The sequence below is a fragment of the Streptopelia decaocto genome, assembly GCF_964273445.1.
Source record: "Streptopelia decaocto genome assembly, chromosome: 15".
NCBI classification, from domain to species: Eukaryota; Metazoa; Chordata; class Aves; order Columbiformes; family Columbidae; genus Streptopelia; species Streptopelia decaocto.
The window spans coordinates 8,318,091-8,342,612 of record NC_138670.1 but is presented as its reverse complement, the minus strand read 5'-3'; the positions used below and the strand labels follow the sequence as shown (position 1 = coordinate 8,342,612).

The 24,522-nt window shown below is 44.0% G+C and overlaps 1 protein-coding gene across 10 annotated transcripts in view; it reads right to left on the bottom strand.

Moving 5' to 3' along the window:
* Positions 1 to 24,522, bottom strand: part of HIC2 (HIC ZBTB transcriptional repressor 2) — a 75,655-nt gene that overhangs the window by 4,137 nt on the left and 46,996 nt on the right. For 2 of the 10 annotated variants that reach the window (XM_082066207.1, XM_082066209.1), the window contains one exon: positions 5,518 to 5,661. The exons of 2 other annotated variants lie outside the window; for them this stretch is intronic. The gene's annotated coding sequence lies outside the window, so the exon portion shown is untranslated. Of the gene's footprint in view, positions 1 to 539; positions 1,210 to 2,583; positions 2,604 to 3,005; positions 3,065 to 3,188; positions 3,523 to 3,953; positions 4,087 to 5,517; positions 5,683 to 24,522 lie in introns of those variants that run through there. 6 more of the 10 variants (XM_082066211.1, XM_082066212.1, XM_082066210.1 and 3 more) reach the window with 6 other exon arrangements.

Below are 24,522 nucleotides of genomic sequence, written 5' to 3'. Positions count from 1 at the left end.
AAACTGGCTGAAACTCAGGATCCTGAGCTCACTAAATGCCACCAAAGGTCTTCAATAATCTGTTTTCTTAAGTTAATTCTGCTCTGCCTTTAGTTTTGAAGGAATTTTGTTTAAACTGATAGAATCAAGTAACTTATTTCATATCACAGTCTCTCAACCCTGAAGTATGGAGGAGAGAGGAAAATTGTGGTTACCTCTGTGTAGTTCATGTATTTCACAGACAGTATTTGCTGTGTATTTTAGTTCAGATACTGATATTGGCTTTCCCAGTAGTATGGACTGTATGAAATACCTACTTTGAGGCGTATCAGAACTAATTGCAATTGCACATTTGGTAGATGCTACAATATACAGAAACTAGAATTTAAATCTGGGGCTGCATTCAGGAATCCAAGATCCATTTTTAAACTTTTTTTCTTGAGTATTTTTGTTTTAAAGTCCAACTGCTACTTGTAATGGGCATTTATCTGCTAATGGTGATTTATAGTAGTTTGTGAGGTTCAAACGTAGGAATTAAACACCAAACGTACAACAGTCACCTTTCACCTTCCACTTCCTTCCTTTCCCAGTTCGTCATGTTATTGAAAGAGGTTTCTCTTATTGAAGAGGAGCAGGCCGTAAGTCCATAGAAATGAAGAGTTTAAATTTTCCCTTAAAATCATCATCAGTTAATGCTTTCAGTACTTGTGAAGTCCCATCACCACATTCTATTCCATCAGATTTCAAATGATGAGGCATTAGAATGCATTATCTTCCCTCTGTGTCAAGTATGTGTACACAAGAAAAAGAAATGAGGAGTGATGCTGTCAATATTGAAAACGACCTCCCTCAAACCTGATTCTCATTAACTGGTGATAAATAGAAAAAAATAATTTGGCAGAAAGGTGGTAATGTACATCATCCATTTCTGCAAAACAAAAAGATTTTGCTTCATGAAAAAAAGCTATGGGAAAGTAAACAAATGTGATTTTTCTTGCAGTGCTGCTGCCTGACTAGCCTGGTACTTATATTTTACCAACAGATCTGCCAAGCAGCTGCCTCCCTTCCTCCACAGGACACGTTTCCTCTCTTGGTTAGCGGATCAGCCTGGTACTTGGTTATGCATTCGGTAGGATTTTGTGGCCCCTGTTCGGTGCAGCAGCACCTACTTCAGCATCCACACAGACCTCGCTGTCTCATTGCCCTGAGCCCTGGCTAGAACGGCTGCTCTGCTTTTCTGTTCTATATTGTTTCAGCAATGGGTGGGGGCCCAAGAAAACAGTGGATTCACCCTGTGCCTTTGTGCACATTAATGTTCCCAGAGGTGGCAGCTTTAGAAAGTGTGGCAGCCGAAAGGAGAACATGCCAGCATGCTGTGGTGCTAGCCAGTTAGTTCTTCGCCACCTATAGTGTTTCTGTCATAGAAACTCAGCCTGCAGCATCACAAAAACGTGATAGAGACAGGGATTACCACCACTGAACAGTGTTAAGCACTTTAAAAAACAAGTTTTGCTTTAATTAGTTACATCAGAGTTGTAGCACGCAGGCAACGTGTCTGCTGCTAGTGGCTTGCTTCCAGAATTGCTGATTAAGAGGAAGAAGCAACAGCACAGAGGCACCAAATACCCACTTTTATCTAGCCAGGCCAGTGGAAACACTTACTTCTGGGTCACTGAGATATAGATTGATAGGGAAGGACAAAAACATGGCTTGCAACATAACACAGTATCTATATATACATATATAAATGCATCCTGCTCAAGAATAGCGAGGGACAGCCTACTGCTACTGTGCGATTGTCACTACAAACATAACGGTGCTTTTTTATACATATAACATACAAAATCCCTGGATATGATTAAGTGTTCCATAAAGGACAAATATGGGAAAAGAAAGGAAAGGAAACAGCACAGCTTTTTTTTTTTTTTTTTGCCTAAACAGACAATTTATTTTTAAAAAGTATGTTACTGAAGTACAAGTAAGCTTATTTGCCATTCATGTGGCACTTGAAGCAGAGGTCTAGAAATCTCTGTATACATTTGTGTAAGCCTTTGCAAAGAGTCCAGGCTTGCTGGAGCTACTAATGGGAAATGGTTTTAGATTTTGGGTTTTTTTCTGGCTTAAATGATATTGAAACCAGGTAATGAGCCTGCAGGGAAAGCCCTGGAAACAAGCAGAATTATCGTTCTGCTTTATACTGACCTTCAGGAGGAAGATAATGTTATTATATTATTAAACCCCAGTATGTTCTGCAGCATAAGAATTAGCATAGTGCAAGTTGTTTAAATTACCTGTATTTATCTCACGTACCAAATTTAACAGAAGTATTCGTGTTCGGTAGCACAAAAGTATGAGGTAGGTTATTACCTTTAGTAGATTTTAAAAGCAGTGGTCAGGTTAAAGCACTGCATATCAAATTGGAATTTGTTAGCTGAAGTCTAACAAGGATTTAGCAACCCCAACAAAATGAATGTAATGGAACAATGCAGCACAACCTTCAGCCAAGCTTAGAGCCCCATGTTTAAAATTTCACCAGAATTGCCCACCAAATGCTTTTACCAGGATGGCAACATGGGGCAGAGAACACACCTTTGACTGACGTACCTTTGGTGACAAAAGCTTTATAGCATCAACGTGGTTGGATTATCTTGTGCAGTCCTGAACAAAAATAAATTCATTCCACATATTTTCCAGAGCTGACCAGTTACAAACCCTTCTGTAGCAAAGATGGGTTTCAGAGGAGTGTGTTGGAAAATGTGTTAGCGAAAGAGAAGCAGGCATTATTCTTTAATCTATGGTATTCCTAAACCTTCACTTCTATCTGAAAGCATGGGACCAAAGACTACAAGGTTAAGTCCAGTATAAAATTTAGCAGATCTTCCCCAGCAAATGGCAGGTGCAGCCTTACAAAGGCCTTGCTATCCATGAGAGTGCAGAGACTGGCTCTTAACAGACCCTGAACATTTGGATAACATCTCCACCACCAATCATGACAACAAAAGCCCCAAAAAGCCCTGAAAACTCACAGTGGTTTATATGTCTTGTATCTCAGTATCATCTGTAAGAACCCTTCCTTTGCTGGTTTCTGCAAAAAAGATAGAAAAAACATACTCCCAGTTGAGGGGAGCCCTGGCTCAGAAAAGGCTCAGATGCATTTCTAGTAAAAACAAAACCAAACCTCAGACCTCAAGAATATGTAGATATCTCACCAGGGCCACAGTCTTTGAATTTTGTGTGCAGATTTCACTCTTTTGCATTTAAAATCGGATCACAGAAAGCTTTGGACAAATAGCACTAGACATGATCGTCTTTTCAGACTCAGGTTGCTTCCTAGTCATTCAAGACACTGTTTTCAGAGCAGTGAACCTGCTCGAATATTCTTTAGCAAGTCGGGAATGAAGCAAGACTGAGGCTCTCCAGTACCTCCCCCATATCCATGACACTGAGACACAGCACATGCAAAGACATGAAGAATACAGGGCACAAATCACAGAATACAGTGATGCTGCAAGCAGATGCCACACATCAAACAAAGCTTCGCAAGCTGAGAGCTGATAGCGGCTTCATAAGCAACACTGCCTGAGGAGCTGGTAACTGTGGGCTGCTGTGCCCAGCCTGGGGCACAGTGCTCCCCGGGGCACGGAGGTTGTTCAGGACACGCCGACTGCTCCGGGAGCTGAGCTGCTCTCACTACACAGCAGGAAAAACTTGATTTTCTCTGTTTCCACAAAGACTCTGGACATCACAGAAAATTAGATTGCCAAAGTACAGGAGAAGAGGAGTCCCCTCACCCCATTAAATAATATAAAATCTACATATTCACTACAGATTTGATTCTCTTTAATATCACTAAATCTCTTCCTAAACATAATTACTGAATGAATGCTAAATGTATTATCTTAGCAACCTCTGGCAGGAGATGCTATTTGATTTTGTCTCTGAGTTATAGATTGCAGCATATGAATATTGTTTACCTTTTAAGAAGCAACACCAGTGAAGCAAAGAATCAATCAAAAACAGATCTAAGGAATCACTCATTTCACGTAGAGGATTTGTGGATGGATGAGAAGGCTAGACACCGAGCACCTGAACAGTGAGCTAACAGTACTGCAGATAAAAACCAACAAACAGATTAGATGCGATACATCAAATTAGATGCTGTTACAGCGTTAGCCTGCTGTGCATGTTATAATAGACCTAGGAAAAGATTGTGGCCCGCTTCTTTATTTCTCCACCTTCCCAAGCAGTTGTGCTGCGCTGAGCAAACACTGCAGCAGTGAGCATGGGAAAGAACAAGACAAATTTAAATCTTTTCCTACCTTGCTCTTTCCCACCACTTTACTTCTGACATTAAAAATGCTGTGTCCAGCTGCTACTGGATCTGGGTAAAACTGAAGCAGATTACTTCTGCACCCTCAGTTTCACACAAAGCAACTTGTTTAGAGCAGTTGAAGACCCCATTGGGAAGAGAGCTTTCCTGTTGCTCACTGGCTCATCTGATCTTCCTCTCCCTGCATCCCAACAGAACCTATTTCCAGGACCCTCCCAAGGTGCCGTGGGCTTTCATGGCCACTGACCTTCCCCGCAGGAGCTGCAGCTGGCAGGTCATTACCCATGCCTTGTAAAGGTGTTCACATTCCAGAGCAGCAAAGGCGTAGGGAGGAACGCAGGATCTGGGTTAGCCCAAATGGTTCCCTGTCCCCAGCCCCTGTGAGCAGGCAGACAGCAGCACTCAGAAGCAGAGGCAAGAACATGCACTTTCATCATTGGCAGTGGAGCAGCAAAAGCTCTGTGAGGTGGGCTCAAGCAGAAAACGGGATGCAGCACCCCTGTTCTTCTCACAGGAGTATCTGTCACTTCAAAATAGGCGAGACCAACATGTCAGGTTACTCAGGGAGAGATCTGCAAAGCTGGGGAAGGGAGAAAAAGCAACATGCGGGACAGAGCAGGATGTGCAGCTGATCTTGCAGGTGTGGACGTGGAAAGGAGGTGAATGGAGGATCATTTTGCAGAGGATACCACATCAGCAAACTTAAAGTGGCTCTTGTTTAGTTTGTTACATTCCAATTAGTGCCAGGCAGAACTGCCCTCCCGGCTCCCTGCAGCAGCTCTTGCAGGACTCCTGCAGAAACAGTATAGCTTTGCTTATGGGCACAAGCACCTGTTCAATACCTCTCTGCGGCAACATTTGGACATTAGGTATGTGGGCAATACATGCTCAGCTGCTACCAGCTCCTGGCCCAAAAAGGAGAGAAGAAAAAAGTCAGATGATTTCCCCAGTCCCTTCTCTTTCCTGCTCTAGAAGGACAAGGAGAGCCCAGCGTGGCTATTCCCTTCTCTGCTGCGTGACCAACTGCCCAGGGAAGGAGAGTCTCCATGGGTGAAAAGGGTAGGGGCCCTGTGTGCATGAAAGCACTAACATCAGGAGAGCAAGTGATTTCCAGTCAGTGCAAGGCTGCAGCAAAGCAAGAACACCTTGCTATACAAGCTGAGACTACGAGCAGTAGAATGCAGATTAACCACTTGGTTGCCGCTTACCATGCCAGGTACATTGGGCTAAAGGCACCTCCATCCAGTGCTGCCCGACGTGCCAGGTACATCCCATGATGTTCCATTGAAATCACAACAGGCCATCAATAGAACGTGGCTGCACAGATGCAGAATGGAGGACCAGCAGGGACGCTGTTAAATGCAATTAAAAAACTGCAATCAAAATTGAAATGTACATTTTAAAATGGCCACCTGCCTTAAATATGTAACTATTAGAACAACCTCCCCTCCACCCATCTCCCCAGAACTGCTCAACTGCCATGGAAACAGGGCAGAAGGCTTCTGCAAGTGTCTTGGTGACTCTGTCTGACCACCTCCATCCAGAACTCCCAAAGGCACTGAGCTTCTGGGGACCAGTCCATATATATCCAAGAACAGCAGATCCCGGAATGTCTGCACCACCTTCCTTCTGCCCAGAAATTCAGACAACTAAATATCACCATTTAGAAATGCGTCTACAGCAAGAAAAGCCTGGCACCAGAGCTTCACGGTCTCCTTCCCCACACAATACGAGCAATAGAAGAAACACTTAAGTGCTGATTCTCTGTGTTGTCACCATTTCCCTGTCCCTCTTCCCAAGCCTTTGAAATCCTGCTCTTCTAGAGAGGTTGTGACATTGAGACAAGCCGAGTCCTTTGGCTTTTGTTACATCTGTGGTGCAAGCCAGGAAAAGAAAACACTGCATACTCTCTCTTATTTATAATGATGCTTCACTGATAATTTAATCTATGCTCTTGGAGACTGGAGATCAAGTTGATTCATGGTGAACTGTAGCTGGTACAAAAGTTGCAAAAACTTAAGGTCTATAATTCCACCCTTCCCTGCCCAAAGGAAAAAGCAACAACATCATATTTTCTGTGTCAGGGAAAGGCACATCCCACAGATACACGCAGCCTAGGGCATCCTCTGCAGTGTGTATCCTCCTTCCCACAGAGTTCCTGCACTCAGCCCTGGCAGGGATTTCTAGGATGGTCTTAAGGTAGGTGCTAAGCACAGGTCCCTCTCCACAAGTGCTGATGCTGCCCCAGTGGAAAAAACAAACAGACACACACAGAAAACAAAAAACACTCAGCCAAGCCCACCAGAACAGAATTAAGCCTGCAGCCTCACAGGGATTTAAAATAGGTTTTTAGACCCTCATGGCAAAGCGAAACTTCTGCATGGGTCTTGTCACATTGATGGCTGCATGTCTCCAGCTGTGCTGCTGGAGATAAAAATCTTACGTTTAAAAAGTTAGAAAACATTATCATTCCAACCTTAAAAAAGGCAAAATGAAGATGACTTAGAATAATTAATATAGTTGGATGAGAGAGAACGTAACAGAGGACACTGGCCTGGCAAATAGAAAGTGTCTTCATGAAAAGGACACTGAATGTAAGGAGACAGTTCTTCATTCTTCCTGGACATCTGCTGGGCTCAGGCCAGGACGGTGTTCCCATCATTCCCACCTGCATTCTTCTCCCCACCGTTCTGTAACTAAATCCCTTTCACGCTGAACTAATAGGTCTTTTGTATCCAGATCACCCTGTTTTGACTCCTATAGACTGAAGATTTTTAAATCTTGTCAATACAATGAAGAAGTGAAATGTGAGTGTTTGCTTACCGACCTGGGCTCTGCAGAGCCAAGAGCGTTTGCTGAGCTAGTCTGAAGGGACCACTGCCAGCATGAACAGCCCAGCCCACATTTACACAGCATGCGGCTTTAAGCATAATGGGCCAGAGCCCCAGGGATTTGGAGCTCCCCCCTCTCCAAGAGATCACACACTCTAGACTGCATACAAACAACATACTACTACCTCTGCCAGCATCAGGACTCTGCAGAACACCCAGCAATACCAGCAATAGCTTAAGAAAAGCTGAATGCTGCATAAAGGTGTTTCTTGGACAGGTTTTGAGAGAGCAGCCCAAATGCAGATTTACACCCAGATTACAGCAATTTGCTTCTTGCTAGTGTGAAGCAAGAAGCTCTTCTCCATAGCTGCATTTCACCTCTAGGGCAGAGATTAGCAGAGAGCTGCTTCAAAGAGAGGTGTTTCCTACTGTTAGAACATCACGCTGCAGTCAGAAATGGAGCTTCCTGCCAATTCCTAAACAGACCCCTTGGATATTTTGTATTTATTTTCACTGCTGACATGAAGGAGCTTAAGACTACCCAAAGCCCTTAGTGGGAGGAGAAGAAGCTCGGACATTGGAGATCTTGTCAGGCAAAGCCAGGCACTAGAAATTCCTGCATATCTGCAGAGCACAGTTGATCTCAGGGACACAGCAGTGGCACAAAACAAGTATGGCCTCAGAAGCCAGGGAGCAGCAATAGACGTTGGGCTCTTCTGCAGCCCTGCAACAACTGAGCAAGCTCAGCTCCCAGTGTACCTGCATTGTCAGCGGTGAAGGCAGCTCTGATGTCCCATGCTAATCTAACGACTCTTTATTGCACTGAAGTACCCACATATTCAGTGGAGTAACTCAGCTTACACAGGAGGAAGGATGCCCTCTACCCACCCACCAGTTCAGGCCCCTTTGGTATGCAAAATTCCTCTGTTTCCCAGCTACCTTTGAGCCTTGATGGATAGAATTCTCCCTTTTTACAATGCAAGAATTTAGGACATGACTAAAGAATTGTTGCTACCTCCCAGCTAATCCTAGAGAGTGTTAGGCAGAATCAACAACTCGATGAATTACATGGAGAAGATGCTTCTGGTCCAAAAAGCTTGCAAGCTGTCCTTCAGTATGGTGGGCCAGAGTTGGCAGGGGTGGCACAGGGTGGCAGCTTCATGCTGGGCATTGCTCTGGGGGCACGAGCACACAGCACCATGGAGGAGACAGAACATTGTGACCCTTTTCCAGCTTTTCCCAGCTCCCTCCCAGTTGCAGCACAGCTTTAGGGCTCTGAGTCACCACAGGTACAAGCTGATAGCTGGGTTGTGAAATGCAGCAATACTGGAGCAAATGCATGGCCCTTTCGGCTGTCCCTGCAACTGGGGAGGGACCTCCAGGACAGAGATGAGGGAGACAGCTGGGAGTGTTAAATCCACTAGTGATTGTGACTCAGAGCCCTTAGTTACTGGGTTTGTTAGAGTAAACAAGGCCTCAGAGTGCTGGGAGAAATGGGAGAGAGGTTGATAAAGATCTTCCCAATTAGGTTGCTTATTTTGCTTTATTGTGTGGACTCAGCAAACTTTTCTGCAGAGAGAAGTAGTCTGCATAGGAATACCTGAATACGGAATACTGCTAACATTGTGAACTTATTGCAATAGTGAACACTGAGCTCCATGCTGAGGGGTGCAGGAAGGACATGGGTAGTAACAGTCTTGGACCAAAATGTCATCTCTCTCAACCACATGCCAGATGCCAATGAGCACAGGAACAAACTTTGCTCTCTCATTTCTCTGCAACACCAAATCTCATTCCCTTATCTCATGCATACCTGCAAATGCAGGAGAAGCAGTTCTCCTTAACACAAATAAACAGTGCCTTAAATACAGCACCTTTTGCACTTTATCCACCACCTTTTCTTTCTTTGCCAAGACTTGACCACGTACGCAGCACTGTACCTCCCAGAAACATCTTTGTCTCTAAGCTTCACTCTTGTGAAGCCTATCAACTAAACCTCTGTTTAAGAGTCAGTCCTAGCAGTATATCAAGACTGTACTGCCTGCCAAATGTCCCTCCAAATCAGCTGCTTAACTGATCATCCTGAACCCTCTCTCCTACATTTGGCTCTTTGCAACCACCAAAAAGTGTTTCTGCAAATCCGAGTCTGGGAAACGAGAGGATGCCAGAAAGCCATTATTGCTCTAAAAGCAGAAGAACTAACAGACTCAAAGTTTTGTAAACTGTCTGCATTGCATCCAAATCTGTCCAAGCTGAAGATAACCCAAGGAGAAAGCAGGGTTTACTAATTTTACATTCTTCATTTCATTGGCTGCCTCTCCTCAACCACTACTTCACATTTTGACTGTTTTATTCCTCTGTCTTCTTCACTTAACACTTCAGACTTTCTTTAAACTCAGCTCACAGGCTGCTAGGAGGTTGCTCTACATATGCTTTCAAAGTCCACCTCTTCCCAGCAAGGTTCCCATCCTGCAGCACTGCACAACTGTGGTCCAAGGATGCAGATATCTCATGCACATTTGACCAGCCTTCTCTGTAAGACCATGTCTCAGCTTTAGGGATCACAGCCCCAGATGCGTTATGAAAGGCGGCTCAGCCAGGTCAGGGGGTATTGAAAACCTTGCTACAATCCAAAGCGAAGGATCTTTCTCCTTTCCTTCCCTACACACTGTCTTTGTCCAAGTCAGGAATTTTCTGGCAGTCCTCAAAATGCACATACTGTAGGCTCTTGTCATGAATCAAGACTTAAAGCATCTCTCCATTTTAAAATAGTGGAAGGGGACGAATGAGGCAGAGAGGAAGGTACTTTTGCCCCTGATTTGGTTTTGAAAAGGGAATTGGCAGCCTGTGCATGTGCTTTACCCTGTAATCTGGTAGCTCCTCAAGTCAGGACCCCTAGAAGCATTTTACGCCAAACTATATACACAGCCCACAGCAAAAGAACCAGCAGCTCTGTGCATCCATTCCAGTCTGCTCAGCTTCTCCTAAATCAACACCGCCAGAAGGCAAGACAGCACTGTAACAAATTAGCACCACTCACAATTTGTTGAAGTTGCTGTTCCATTGTTTGTTTATTTAAAACACACGCACACAAACCTCCCCAGCTTGCTCTCTGCTGCCATCACCCAAACTCCAGATTTGTTGTCTCATAGAGAGCGAAGCAAAGGCGGTGAATTAAAGCCATGCGGAGCAAGTCACCGCACTGGGACTCCGCCTGGGTTTGCAAGCAAAACAAAAGAATGCCCACACTGTTCCAGCCTAGAAGATCAAGGTGTCAAAATCTTTATTTTGGCACTTGACTAGGAACGTGTTGTTAAGAAAAAGAAAGAGCCACAGGCTTGAAGGGACCCAGCCCTAATAAAACTCCTAGTGCTAATGCTATTTATGAACATCCAAGGGATAATCTGCACCCCTTATCAGCCCACGAGATTATAAGATCTTTAAAATAGGAAACGTCTTACTTCATAAAGCACTGTGTAAGTTTACGAAGCACAATATTAGTGGTAATAAATAATTGTCAAAGTAGAGCAAAGTAGTGGCTGTAAAACCTTAAAAAGTACCGTCATTCCCATTTCATTCTGAGCTCTTGTAATACTGGACTAGTAACACTGTAAGTTGACTGGTTGTTCTGAGTTAGTTTACTGTTACGCACCAATCTATTTTCATTTTAAGAGATTATTTGGGAAATGTGCTATGCCTTTATTTACACTGGAAAAATTAATGTTTATCATGAGGTGATTACGACATGGGTGATTTTTAAAAGCTGTAGCAGATTCTTATCCTTCCACCAAATAGCGCCTAGTTTGCCAGCACGTGTCTGCGTGATTCCTTCACGCAGCCTCTGTCCCCGCAGGCACTCGCTCCCCGCAGAGCACCCAGCTATCTGAGCACCCAGCTATCTGAGCACCCAGCTACCTGAGCACCCAGCTACCTGAGCACCCAGCTATCTGAGCCATCGCGCACCAGTTGTACCATGTACCCTGTAGTGGCAGCTTCTCTTTGATTTCTCTTGCTTTATACGACATTAAGCTCTGGGCCACTGCAGGTGTAGTTTAAAGGACAGTAAAGCAAGTATCATCACCTGAAACCCTTATATGCTTTAATTTATTATTTTAACTTTTGATTTTGTTTTCTGGCTTACGAATGCTCTAAATGTTTGCGTCTTCTGGCTGCTGTATCGTGTGCTGACAGATGCTGCATCATCCAAAGCGCCTCTGCTAGCCTGGATTGAGCACCGTCTTTGTTTCTGGACAGGTGAACACTAGATAGCACAGTTACCTCCACCAGTCTAACCATAATTAAGGAAATTACTAGATTTTATACTCAGATTGAGACCTTTGCATAGAATTCAATGGGTGCAAAAACAATTAAGATTTTATTCTTCAGACAACACATGGTTTATCAAATGTTTAAATACTTGAGCTTAAGTATTTCAAAAGCTACTGACTTTGCGTTTGTCACCTTAAGTCGCTAAACCATTTGTGCATTTATTTCCTGTCAGAATTAAAAACCCTTAAAGAGCGCAGCAGAATGGATCTCCCTCCTCCTTTCAGCACTATTTAAACCATCTCATTGGTAATTATTCTCCTCAAGATGGGTGTGGGGGAGTGAAAAGCTGGAGCAGATTCTATTTATAGAAGGTAACCTTGGGAAAAACAGGAGGTACCAGAGAAACAGGCATGAGGAGTGAAGTTGTGACAGTATTGAAACCAGGAGACACAGGTGTACCCGGTGCTTGTGCCAGAGAGCGCTGAGAACACAACCGTGGCCGCACCTCCTGCGAGGTTGAGGCTTGGCTGGCAGGTTTCATAGGCACCCAGATGAGAATTCAGAGACAATTCATGTATTTAAAAGCTTGAGCAAGATTTAAAAAAAAATAAAAAAATCCAAACACACTAAAAGGCTATTTTAAAAGTTTGCTGGATCGCTTCCCATAGAGCTCTCCCCTCACAGCAAGGAAAGCGGTTAAAGAAAACAACACACCACACATACAACCCAAAACCCAAACAGAACCAAAACAGAAAAACCTAAACCAGCCAGAAGGACTGAAACCTCGGTTACACAGATGGAACAGCTCAGCAGTTTTGTAGCTATACAAATAGGATCAGAATCTGCCCAAAGGAGTCATACATACGCAAACCACCACTACCAGCCACAACAGACATTGATGCTACACCGTAGACTGGAAGGAAAAAATATAATACTACATCCTTACCACTTCCAGCAGAGCCCACTCATATAACAGCACCAAGAGACTCCCAAAGGATACAAAACATCTGTTTAGTGAGGATATGTTTGGGCTAAAATCTCCCTCCTGCCATTGTGCATCCCCATACACCTATTATCCGGGATGCAGCTGCGTTTGGCCCCTGGCCCTCGGCTGCACATCACGCAGCCACACGCAGCTCTGTGACAGGGACAGGCTGTGGAAATGGTGGCATTGTTACTTCACAGTGCAGCTGGTCAGGACACGCACATCCTGAGGCTCATAAACCGGAGCAGAGCTGTTTCTCTTGCCAGCCATAGGGATGCTCTGGTGCCATCCAGCTTCCTCTGACCCATCAAATCAGTCCATCTAGGACTAATCTACTCCCTTCTCCAGGCATTTTCTTGGCAGGCTCCTCACTCAAAAAACTGTTTTAACAGCAGGAAAACCACCCCAAAACCTAAACCACAGTCAAGTCTTGTAAAGAACCTGAATAAGCGGCATCCTTCTTATCGTAAGGTATCCTCCAGCATGGATGCTAACACAGCTTTCACACACCCTCTTCCTCTGCTGCCTCGGCATAGGAAGCCTGACAATAATCCCAAATGCCCAGACCCTTCCAGGACCAGTCATTGCACACACAGACCCATTCCAGACAATTAAAGTCTTAAAACAGGGTAGGTAATGTAAAAGCCCATTTAATCTTGTGCAGGCAAGAAATAGCAGGGACCCGCCTGTAGAAAAATTTTAAAGTATATAGTAATTCATCAAATTGATTTAATACAGCCAGCTGCACATGAGAACGCTGGCCCAGGCAGAAACAGTCCCCATAGTCTGCATTTGCGTACAAACAGGCAAGGTGCTTTGGCACAGCTACTGCAGCCTTTGAAAAAGTTGGTTTCAACATGTTGGGAAGGACTTGGGATTTTCCAGCTGTTCTCTAAGCAGGAGGCAATTCAGCGAACACACCCAAGACCCGCAGCAGACACCGCTCTGAAATTTGTCTTCATTATGTTCTAATTTTCACACAACTTTCTATTATTGCCAATAGGCAGAAAAAAGTGCTGATGAAATTTTTCATGTTTCTAAAACCAGAGGAAAGGTCAGGAAAGCACTGTTACGCATAAGTTGTTCTTTCTCTAGCAGTAGCCATAGGGAGGGCTGGGCTGGGGTTTACTGCTCACATTTTCCTTGTTATTCTTGAGCCAACAGATCAAATACGGGTGTCAGGTTTGGTGGGTTTCAAAACAAAAGGTGTATTGGAAGGGGGATTATCATGGGGTTTTCAAAAGACGGTAATTCATAACAAACAGTTATATTGCTGAGAAAATAACTTCTGCTTTGCCATCTTGCAAATATTACTTCTCCCCCCCAGAACAGGTTGAGTCACTGAGAGATACTCAAAGGTTCAGACAGGACCAACAACTGTGCTGGAATTTACTGAGATGCCCGAAAATGACTGAGGAGTTTGGGTCTTACAGTGGGATGAATGGCACAGTAGAAACTCTTAGTCACGCTACCCTTCTTCATGTGTATTTTTATTAGTATTTGTATAAAACTTCCATTATAAAAGACAAAAGTCTGGTTATTAGAAGATCTGTAAAGCACACCAGAACTTCAGAAAGACCCTCAGCTCTGACCGTCTCTTATGGAAAAGAACAGGTTATTCTTAGAACCCACTTTTTTCTTTAACCTGATTTTTATTTTCCTGGGAAAAATCCTGTTTATTTTGTTTTTAACTGATCATATTATTTGAAGGATTTAGTGAGGAATCTTAACAAATCTGCAGAAGGGTTTGGGGGGGTGGTGTGCAGTTAGAAAGAGGAAAGCCTCATAAAAACAACTCTACCCCGCTCCAAACACAGGCTTTGTTCCTCTGCTGCACACACACACACTATTGCCCTTTTGCCTCTCCCTGAGAGAAACAAATCCAAAAGATCTGGTGTAAAACGCCTGGAAATCACTGCGCTCAGTTGGACACGTGGTGGGGTGGTGCTGGGAAGCAAAGAAGCAGCTGAAATTATATGGGAATAACAACAAGATTCACTGAAGTTCCCCCTGGATACATGTCAGCATGTGGGAATGATGGATTAAGATGGAGTATTTGCATTTCCCAGTCAGATGCCAAGATATCAAAGCTGGCGCACCAAGGTGTTCTGGTGTTCCTCGAAGGGAGGCTCCAGCCATCAGCACTGCCTGTGTACAGGACTCTTCTGCTCGCAAGGATCTCTCTCTAACAGTGCGTGCATTTTTAATTTTAAAAAATACGTGATCTAGGTTAGTGCTCATAAAAGTGAAGGATTAACAGCTCCAGTGTAGCACGGGCAGCTGGGCAAGCTCTGCTGACAGATCCTGCCAACACAGGCAGCCCCGAGTGAATTCTGCACCGTGCTCCCACCCGCACGCAGGCAGTGCCGCACTGCCAGCTTCAGTCACCGTGTAGGAGCACAGTGCCACATTGTCACCTCTTCTTCTAAGGGCCACCATACTCCATTTTGATCTTTGCATACAATAGGCCCATAGACACCTGAACAAATAGAGTGCAGGACTGAAACCCCTGTCAGACATGGTTTCTAAAACAGGCTGTAGCACTTCTGCATCATTGCCCTCTACAACACACCTCAGTGCTTTTATGTTTCTTCTCTTTTAAAGCCAGCGTTAACATTGACAGTGGCACATTATTTCCCATTATTTTCCCAGCAGAGAAAACAAAAACAACAAAACCAAAATCCCAACGCATGGAGAAATAGATCCATCATTACGGATGGTGTGATGAGGCATCATGATCTGTTTTAGCCCATCCAAGTCAGGGCCACCACTAAGGTCAGGTCTTGCCCTCTCCCTGCATCAGCCCTTGTCTGGCTCAGCCTTACAGCCTCATGTCTGCAGGGACAGAGCAGGAAAGCACAGGATCAGGAACGCTCCTCAAAGCTGCCTGTAAAGCCACATCCCTTGTGTCAGAGGTCACAGTAACAACTGAGAATTGTGCTTCAAACTCCTAAACATCCTCCAGTACCCAAGAACGTTGCTGGAAATAGGTGAGAAGATGACGGTGAGACAGAGGAACAATGAAGAAAAGAAAATTCTTGCAAATAATTGCTGGCACTGCATGGTGAGAAGATGGAGCAGAGCAGCACTCAGACCAGGATGAGCTTTTCTCCCACAGGGAGGAACAGAAAGAGATTCTCCTGACTGCCTATGGGCCTTCGATTCTTTCTGTCACCCCAATTTGCATAGTCAGAAGTGTGATCAATACCTAACTACTAATATATGTCTACTTTGTAATGATCTTAATTTCTAGATGCTTAACAGTTGTTGACCTCCTCCCTTGCAATTTTGTAGCAGCCCAGCAAGAATGAAAGTTTAGAGGTTCTCCCAAAAGTCCCCAAGATGCATCAGAAAGGGGAATCTGTTGCAGGGCTGCAATAGGTTGTCTCAGCAGATTCAGTGGGTAACAAGGTCTTCTGAAACAAAGTGTAATATGTGTTTCTGCCTGGACTTGCCAAAAGACCTTCATGCAAACACAGCCCCAGCAGAATTAGGATGGACTTCAGTGGCTCCCTTCCCCTCAGGGGTTTTTTTGTTTGTTTTTTTGGGGGGTGTTGGGTTTTTTTGGGATTGTTGGTTTGGGGTTTTTGTTTTGTTTTGTTTTTTCCCCCCTCTCCTTCAATCCTGATGAAATTCATTACCATTGCATTTAAACTGAGGTTGTGATTTAAATTTTCCGAAGCAGGCAGGGCAGGTTTGAAAGCCTGACGTATCAGAGTTTATGTGCTTCCTGAAGAGCAAGGGTAGTTGCAGAATCTTCCCCAAGGGGTGCCTGGTTGGTCCCCTCACCCCCTTGACATATTTGCCATTGCACAGGCCACTGGATTCCTGGCAAGTCTAGCAGGCTTGCTCCTTACAGCCAAGCAGCCCCACATTGAAGCATGCCAGTGCTTTCCTTGAAGGTATTTACAGTTTACTTTTTAGTGCTACTTTAAGTTCAAAGGGGCTAGTAAAGCCCCATTAAGCCATTTACATCAAACTGGTTAGTTAATTATCCTGTTGCAGGCTTTAAATTAGCAATTTATAACCCCTTCCCTAGAGATGCCAGTATTTGGAAACAACTCAGCCGGGACATTTTGCAGGGCGCAGTTAAAGAACAAAAAACCCCACTGAACCCAACCACCCCTCCCTACCAAAAAACAAAACAAACCAGAACAACCACACAACACCACCGAAGCAAACAGCACCAGAATAAATGTCTTCAGTTTTTGGTTGGAAATCAGTTGACTCTGGGAGAATGCAGCAAGGACAGGGGGAGGAGAGCACCCCTGTTACCAGCCAGCAAGGACATGAGGCTGTGTCTGGGCAGCAAAACACGTTGACATGCGGAGATAAAGAGCTCGCCTGGGAGGCACTGCAGCTAGATGAGGATGATGCTTCCCTCACAATGAGATTATTTTGCTGCTTATTTCTAAGCTTTGCTGCTTAGAAAATTAGAAAGGTATTTTCTCATTCTTATGTACAAAAATGCATCTGCCCCAAGGAAGAAAAATGATTTGAGGCTTTGGGGTTGGTCAAACTGTGGATGCCAGTATACAGGAACTGCAAAGGACTGTGAGTTCTGGTCACGTCTGCTCACCCGTGCAGGTGGGGAGGCTCTTGCCGCACTGCAGCCGCCTTTCAGGTGAGGATTGACAAGGTTCGGGTTTATATCCCCTTGCCATAAGGGTCACTGAGCTGCTCACGGCAAGCCTGTCTCATGGGCCAAGGAGCCTCCATTCCCAGGATCTTCTCCCCTGCTGACAACACTGAGAAGGACAGTCTGTTGTCTCCTCAGGGTCTGGTTATTCCAGTCCACCCCACTCAGGATTCAGACCTGTTCTAGAAGGGAATAATAACAACCTTCTCCCCAAATATCTAACTGCCCAAACTAACCAGGTCCTAGAGCAAAACATGCCTCTTACCCTCTCTTACTTATTTTTACCAGGCATTATTAGTTCTACAAACAATTGGCATACTGGGTGTTTATTGGCAAATTCTTTTCAAAATAAAGACAGGAGGGAAAGCCTGCCCAGTTGCTACTGTTTTCACACAACAATCTGTCAGGTACAGGAGAGATCTTGGCCCCAATCCTGGAAGCTGTCCCAAACCAACAATCACTGCAAACCTTACCAAGAGCAGTAATCCATGGAAAAGAAGGGACATGTGGAGTGGGACCAAGGCAAACTGGGAGATTCCACATTTACATCAAAAAAAAGCACATAAAGAAGAAGTTTGAGAGAAAGTTTCCATTCTACTTGGAAGACAAGACAGATGGAATCGAGTCATATGACAGACCTGGCGATTTTTCACTCCATCTTAATACATCCCCTTTTCAATGAACAAAGGAAAAAAAGTTATCTTCTACCAAACAAGTCTCAGATTAACTTAAAGTGATAAAAATCTAAGCAAGTTATATTTATACTATGCATATATATATATATATATATGTATACTATGCAACCATGAGATTTATTTTGCATTTGCTTCATTTTTTTCTGCATGGAAAGCAGCCATTTCACACCAATTTCTAGGATGGGGGCAGATGGGAAGAAGAAAGGGAAACACACTTGGAGGTTTCAAAACAAAGGGACAAAATGTTTTTGTACAAAATTTGGTAAGACCACATCATTTTTATGTGATTTACTGCTCCAAATTGCAAGATAGAGGCCTTATAATAAAAATAAAGGTAAACACAACATAAAATCTAAATTATCTAAAGGACTGAAAAACCCAACCCTGCACATAGATGACATTCTCTGAATTCTCTGCCCTTTCTTGGGAGCAGTTACACCCAAACCATCACTCAGCCCAGAAGCTGTTCCCTCCTGCTAATCACTCTGGAATCACACACTAAGGTAAAAAAAGTTAAAATGCAAACACCAGGCTGGCCTTTGGAACAGCCCAGTGCTGACAGGCCATAGGATTGCATAATATTAAGGAATTATAAAATAATGTGAAACTGGGGAGAAAGAAGCAAGCAAAGCCCTCCTGTGGATGACATGAGAGTCCTTCCCGCTCCACCAACCCTTCCGTTTCCCAGGCACGCGGTGCCCAGGCCTGTGCCTAGAACAGGTGTGTCTCCTTAAATACCTCACATGTCACACTTGTGTCTCATGGACACAGTCCTGCGGGATTATATTAGTACCAGCGCATACCAGCTGTAGCTGCCCCCGGCCGTATCCTGTAACTCCTTGCACGGGGGGAGCTGCTCTCCTGCTCCGCGGGGCGTGCGGAGCCCCTCGCCACATGACTTTGTGCAGACAGACAGCGACCCTGCGACTGCGGCTTCCGAGCACTTGTGCTCTGGGGGCGAATCAATTTGGGGACAAGCGAAAAAACCTCCTCCAAGAGCAGGAAAAAGGAGCAGCCAAGAGAAACTGAATGAAGGGCTCCAAGTTTTCCTTTTCTTTCCCTCCTCTGCGTTTATTATCAGCAAATTCTCAACTGATTTATGCTAAATAGACCCTCTGAAGCTCTCCTTTAAATAAAAAAAGGATGCACAGCTAACAGAGCAAGGTCCACTCAGCCATTCCCAAGCAGAAAATGCTGACAGGGCACCAGGCAGATATGGCTGGTGCAGGATGAAGGAGGGACGAAGGAGAGCAAGCCTCATACATCTCTAAGTCAGCACAGGAAGAGACACCCCTTGGCAATTTCAGCCTAATTCTTCACTAAGCCGTGGAGAATACTAGCTGCTGGCCTAAGCAGCTGAAAGAGCCAACAAGAAAATTTTTTTAGGGCAGCAAACGCATTAATGGCATTTTTTTTGTGTCGTTTCTTCGTGACTGGCACTGATAATAAAAAGAGAAGAGCTACTTGGTTGGGCTATAGCTCTGCATCACGATATGATGGTATTCAGCATGAAAAACTGCCCCCATGCCATCTGTCTTGGGAAAAGCATCTTGCAGCACTTAGCAGGGACACAGAGCACTGATGGATGCAAGGAGCTGCTGACCATCGTGCATGGGCTCAGAGCTGGAAGGGCACAGGGCCCTGGAGGACCCTCCTGTCTTATCTCTCCTCAACAGCACACACGCCTTCATTTTCCAGCAAACAATTCTTGCATTCAGGCAACAGCTTTTAGGAGAGGGAGCACACGAGTGAGAATACATGCACGAGTCATGATGAAAAGTCTAATTTATGAGGAATCTACCACATCCGTAAGTTATTAACTCGGATTTCCAGGTTTGAGCACACATCAGGTTTTTCTGCTCATCCCTATGGTAAATATCTCCAGGCATCAGGAGCAGCCGTCAGGGATGAAGGCAGTGCCAAGCTACCTGTTCTTCTGAAGTAGCATAGGTAGAACTTTTTCAGTCCACCTCTGCTTATTGACCCCTCGAGGATGGGTGATACAGTGGGTTCAGTGAACCCAACTCATCAGTCCAGCACAAGTCAGAAGCGAAGGGAAATTCTCACATACTCTACATCCCAGTCATCTGTTCATCTCACTGGCCATCTCTGTTCAAATGAATCCAGAATAAGGCCATTCCATGATACTTCATTCTCAAGCAAAAGAGCAGGACCCCAAAGTGCTGAGATCCATCTACTCCTAGAACTCTGTACACTTCTCACTACTGGCATTTCTCATTTTCCAGAGGTCTCCAGTCTATAGCCATAAAAATAAGCATTAACCGCCAGGTGAACTCTTACTCTTTAACCAACTGTATATTACACTGGGTCTTTGATTACCAGGCAAACATCTGTTGCAAATGCCACTCCATGTTCTCAGACACCAGGAGTTTAAATGTTGAACAGTCTCCCATAACCAAGTTTTAGGCATCTTTACGTTTTCTTTATTCTTTGCCAACCGCAGTGTTAGTGGCTTCCTGGGCAGTTTAGCAGCCAGGCTGCTCAGAGCACTGAACTTTGCACATTTGTCATGAGATCTTTGAACACACACTGTCACGTCTTTCTCAAGCAACTTGAAACCAAATCACAAGAGCAGGTCTGTGTCCCCCACAGGCAAACCGAGCTGCGTTTCATAACTGTGCAATATACAGGATACACTCCCAGAATGCAGAAACAATTATTTAAGAAGTCATTTAAATAAAAGCCCCACATTTAGTACAGGAGTGCAAGTGTTCATTTTTCTACAAACAACAATTTCAGACTTTGGGAAAACCAGGCCCTCCTATGGGCAACCAACCTCTCCATGCCCCCAGACAGAGCTGGGTGTTCCCACAGGGAGACAGCAACGTGTGCGTTTTCTTTGAAGACTCAAAGTCTGGATTTCTAGGTGAGGGCAAACCAAAAATAACTCATTTCAGGTAGGAGTAGCTGAGAACAGATCTGTCCGTGAGTCTCTGTACAGGCCTCCATCCAAATGCTCAACTCCCACTCTTGTCAGTACTTGCAAGCGTTTGATCCAACAGAGGTTCCTCACCAACCTCCAGCTATTGGTGACGTGCCTGCCTTGGGGCATAAAATCCTCGACAGCATCCCCTTAAATCAGTTGGAGAAGTTTTATGGGAGAAAATGGCAAAAATCCTACTGTCATTAAGAAGAAAATTAGTGATCTAGTGCATAGCAATGATTAACCCAGTAACTATCCTTTTTTATTGAGGAACCAGACTCACAATTAAGATGTTTTCTTAAAATAATATATAAACAGATTACTAGAATGTCTTATACAATTTTAACCAGTGGAACTTCAGCGTTCAAATTACAAGCTATTTCACTGTTGGACTGTCTGCTTCTAGGGTCATAATTAATTTTATTTTTCAGAAGTTACAGTAGCAAACATGTGACAAGGAGTAAAATAAGAAAAACCTCTTTAGGGCTCTCTCGCAGTTGGTATCAAACACAAGAAGACAGGAAAACAGGAGGCTGGGTGCACTTATCCTCAGGGCAGCTCACACACCTTGAGGAGTGTGTAAAACACGGCAAATTCCAAATTCACTTGCCCGTTTAAATTTTTGGGGAGGGCAATGGGGATGAGATAAAGGGGAAGGAAAATGGGACCAACTGTAACGTTAGTGACTTAATATATGAACGCACGGAGTTTCCTTTATCTGTGTATCACATCATGGCAAATACAGGAAAAGCCATGGCAATGCCATGCCAGCAGCTAAATGTGCTTTGACTCATTCATTTATTCAGGTAGCATCCAGTGGAAGAGGAGGGATGGATTTCAATCAAAGTAATTTAAAGCTACCAATTTTAACCTTGTTTTACATTTACATTCTAGTTATTTTCACAAAGGATGACCAGTGGCTGGTCACTACTAAGCCATATTGATTGACAACTAAATATAGTCTGCTCTCAATTTGGTATTATTTTCTGCTAACCAGAGAGCTGCACTATCTCCAGTTGAAACATTTATTCTATTTTGCAGTTGTTTATCCAGCTGACACTTTTCCTTATTTTATTATTTCAATAAACAGCCAATGACTTTTATTAGACATTTTATTTTTCTCATTTGAATCATACTGCTTGCAAATTCAAAGTGTAACATCCATTGAGAGTTTTCTGACTTTGTTTTCTTAGCAAGTGTACTAAACATTTAAATCCAAACATGTTTAACATTTCAAACAAACCGTAGCTGATGATTTAAAACTGAATTCTCATTGCCTTGTCCTTCAAAGTGTAGAACTGGCATATATTTGTCTCCCATGATACGTAGTTCTTATTCACCAACTTAGAAAAGGAAAACAAGCCTCCTACATATCTTAGGCTTTCATTGTTTTCTCAATGAAATCCTTTAGTGCATTAAATAAATGAAAAAAGAAAAAATCTGCAAAACTGGCCTCAGGGTCTCCCAGCAGAAGCAGCTACAGCTTTCAAAAGCCCAGTGCTTTCTTAGGCCCTTGTTCCTCACGCTTAGGGACAGACTTTCTGCCATTGAGCATTCTGCCTTTTCTTAAACCTTTGGCAGAAGACAAATAGTGCTTGAATAAAGCCAGACCTAAGCTCACCGACATCTATGAAAATCGTTTAAGGCAGCTAATGTAATTTCAAGTGAGTATTTTTTAACAGGTATGTAAAAGATTGTTCAGTTCAGTAGCTTTTAGTCACTACATCTATGATGCGCTTGACTTTTGCTCAACATCCCACAAATTCCTAATATAAAGTCAACTAAAACGTGAATTGAAATAAGCAATAATGGGGAAAGAGAACCACTGGCACACCATGAAAGGAAGAGGTATGCGTCCATTTCCTACAGTGTGCATTCTGCTTCCCTTTCTGTGGCATTCGTACTGAAGTGCTGTGATTGTGCCTGTCCACCTTTTATTTAGCAATTTATATGAGAGATAAATCTTTTTTGCCCCCAAAAATCTTAATGCACATGTCAAATGTAAAAAGATAAAGCTTAATTTGCAGTTGGGAAGATGGCAGAGGAACATTAGACAGACCTTCACCTGATCAGACACAACGTTATGTGAGAAGTGCAGGAGAAACAGGTATCCATGAAACCCTCCCATGCTACTGCCAAATTCATGTTGTCTTCACAATCCATGACATTTCACAAACCATTTCTGCACTAGTTCTTTATTTGTTTATTCCTTCCCATGGTAGCACTCACTTTTATAAAATTCACACCTTAATTGCTAGCACAAACCTGGCTGCCTGTCAAGCTTAGGAAGCCTGAAATGAAACCTTTGCGTTTGCCTGCGGGGGCTCAGAGCTGGGCAGCCTGGCTGCTGCTGCCATGGTCTCCACAGAAGGTCCGTGTCATTTCTTTAAAGCAAATGCCTCTCATTAAGTGATGAGGCACAGCTATGAGCTCACATGCTGCTTCTTGCAAATATGCGCGCCTGCTTGCTTACATGGAAGATTAGAAAGGAATAAAAAGTCAATACATTTACTGCGTGAACGTCAAAGCAAAATGAAACATTTGTTCTTCAAGTCAGAAGACTCTCATCCTGTGAGGAGGTCTGCCTAACAGTTTTCAGTATGTAAAATAAATGCAAATTTCACCCAATTATCCAATGATTGCTAGTAGGCTAATGGTGACTCATATTGCCACTGATGGAACACACCTCAGTTACATTTTGAGCAAGACCTGTTGTGCTTCAGCCAATCTAACAACAGGCTTAACCTGGAGAGGTGCATCATGCGTGTAGCTACTGGTTTCTGAATGGTGGAGGATCCTGTTCAAGCTCATCCGTGAGCACAAGTTCATCCAGTAACCTGGCCGACGTGACTAAACCAGGAAAAGCAGCAGTGTGTTAGACACGGTACCAGGTCCTGCATCATGCTGGACAACCTGTTTAGATCATTTACCAGTATTGCTGGAGTTTAAGTTGTGGCTGGATGGCAAATGTGCAGAATGAATCATTGCAGGTTTTGGGAAAAAAAACAAAAGGATGCATTGGAGGGATAATGCCAATAAAACCTCTTTGCTCCTTGCTGCAAACAGCAGTTGTTTTGCTGGTGTAGAGGGAGAAGCAAGCAGGGAAAGTACAACTACACATCCTTTCTTCAAAGGGAAGATGACTTGGTATGTCAGAAATAGTCTAGTAAGTATACTATTTCCCTTACCTAGTGAAGTTCCTTGTCCAGTATTAAAGGAAAGTAATCTTTCAGCAGCATTTCAGCCACCTTAAAGGGCAATTTATAAAATAATGTAGGGGTTTGATGTTTAAACAAGCTTTTCCAGCAATTACTTGTTAATAGCATCCAGAGGCTCCAAGTAAGAAGCAGAACCCATCATCCCAAGCAATTTATAGTAGCAATACATGGAGTGAGACAGAGGACTTGAAGGGAAGGAAAATGCTGGGGGCAGGGAGAGGGGCGATAGTTAAAAACTACAAGTAAGATTGCTAAGTATACATAACATCTAAAAACTGGACTAAGCGCCAATGCCATGCACCAAAGCCCTCTGGAAATACAAACTAAGAAAAAACCCGAGTCATTACTTCCTTGTTTCCAAATCAGCTCAGACCCAGCAGCTTTCCCGCAGCCTGCGCTTCAGAGAGCTCCAGCCTTTCACTGCCCCTGTGGCAGCCCGTGCCCTGGAGCACTCAGGTGTGCCAGGAAACCACAGCCAACAGGTACCAACTCATCTGCCCCAAGGCTACCCGGCATGCGAACTCAGAAGGGCTCTGAGAGCTGGAAGAGAAATCTCCCCAAGAGAAGGAAGAAACTCTCACTGTTTTGCCTAGAAGACCCTCTGGTAGCCCTCCTTGGAGAGCCGAGCGGCG